The sequence below is a fragment of the Limulus polyphemus genome, unplaced genomic scaffold (genome assembly GCF_000517525.1).
Source record: "Limulus polyphemus unplaced genomic scaffold, Limulus_polyphemus-2.1.2 Scaffold3637, whole genome shotgun sequence".
Taxonomy (NCBI): Eukaryota; Metazoa; Arthropoda; class Merostomata; order Xiphosura; family Limulidae; genus Limulus; species Limulus polyphemus.
In genome coordinates, this window is record NW_013669247.1 from 84988 (window position 1) to 87212 (window position 2225).

Below are 2225 nucleotides of genomic sequence, written 5' to 3' on the forward strand. Positions count from 1 at the left end.
TTCGGTTGCCAGTAGATCTGATAACAGGACGCCCACCTTATAAAGAGTTGCCTGAAAATGTGTCAGAGTTCATGAAATTGTTATCTGCAAGGATGGATGATATTCACCATTAAATGCATTCAAACTTGAAAATGTCTGCTGATTCCATGAAGCTATGTTATGATAAGAGATCTACTGAAGTCAGTTTTGTACCAGGAGACAAGGCGTGGTTGTATAATCCCAGGAGGACCAAAGGGAAGTCTCCTAAGTTGTCTTCTCCATGGGAAGTCCCATATGACATAGTGGATCGTCTCTCAGACGTGACTTTCCGAATAAAATGTGTTCGGAGAGGTAAACCAAAGGTGGCGCATGCCAACAGGCTTTGGAGTTATCACGGTCCAGGTCATTTCAGTTGGAACTAAGTGAACAATGAAACATATGGCGCTGCTTAAGACGTGTCACCTGGAAAATCCACTGTCGAAGAAGAAACTCTATCCGGTTGTGAGAAGGGAAACAGTGAAGCCCTTAATGAAGTTGCTACCACTGATGTGACTGTTACCGATAATAGGACAGTTCCTGATGGAGCAAATGAACCCCACGTGAAGCAGAAGCCAAATTAAATGCTCTATCACATTTGAAGGCAAAAGCCAAGTACCGTGATAAAAAAAAGTAAAGCCTTCCCAGCTAAAGACAACTCCAACCCTGCCAAAATTCGCATTTATATCCTTATTTCTACAGGCATCATCATTAAATACAAATAAAAGTACGATGCATTAATTCTATTAGTTAACCCAACAATCCTAAACACCTTGCCTATATTCCTTCCAACTATTCTTTTTATCAAGAGAAAACAATTTCAAAGATCTCAACCAGTATCAGCACAACAGCTTCCACCTCATCATAGCAGCCCTTTTATGAGCCCTTTCCAAAAATTCAATGCTCTTCTTAAGGTAAAGCACTCAAGATAGAACACAATACTCCAAATGTGGCCTAAACAACAACCTTCGTAATTATATTATAATCGCTTTAGACTTGTATTCGGTGTTTCTGTAAATACGACTTAAAATCCTATCTATAAGTATGATAAAGTGGAAGTGTTCTTTCAACAACAACAATAAAAAATTATAATTCGAGGTCTTGAACAAAGATAATCTTAATGATCGATACTGAATTCACATTGTTCGATTTCACAAATATGTGCTCGTAATGGAATAAATATTGTCGAAGTTTGGTCGTCAGAATGTGTTATGGGTATTCAATCGCTTTTGTATTATTAGGAATAAAATTAAAATTAAGCTGTGTGTAGCCTAATGGTTAGAGTACTGAACTGCGAATTAACAGATCCAGAGACCAGTGCACCTGTATCTTCACCTATGAATGTGTTATAAAAGTAATAGTCAATCCCGTAATTCAGCAAAAGATTCCGACGAACTGTATAGATAGATATAGCCGTTTATAATTTTTAACTACTAATCAGACTGAGGCAGAAATTCACTAGCACCCGCCGCCAGAAAGGCAGGTCCGGACTATTTACCTGAATAATGGGGTCGACTGTTACTTTTATGTCCACAGGTGGGACAGCAGTAAGTTTAACGACTTAGAACGCTAAATTCCGGGTTTCGATTGCCCGCGGTGGACACAGCAGATAGTTCAATTTGGCTTTGCTCTAAAAAACAAACAAATAATAACAAGTTACTTTTACAATGTGTCCAAAACTGAAAGTACAGAGCGTGCTTAGATTGAAATTATCATTACCAAAAGCAAAATTGCGTTTAATTAGTTATTGTATTTGATTATTGCTAAGATGTGAAGTTAATTTTATTTTGTTGGCACTGGCTTTGATTTAGTCAAATCAATTTTGTTGTTACTAGGAATTGTAAAAGACTGCTTAATTGCTTCAATACATATTTCTATTGTGTTAAACATCTGCCATTGTTTGAAAACAATCTTGTAAGTTTTGTTATACAAAAGAAACGAAATATATCACTTAAAAAGGGTTAAAGTTGTTAAAGAAGTGGGACATAACATAATTTACAAAATATTGTTATTTAGCGCAAATATTACTTTACGTACTTTTATCTTTATAGCTATGTTATACAAAAGAAACGAAATATATCACTTGAAAGTGTTAACGTTGAAGAAGAACTGAGACACAACATAATTTACAAAATATTGTTATTTAGTGCTAATATTACTTTACGTATTTTTATCTTTATTGTTACTCAAACAAGAGGTAGCGCTTAATG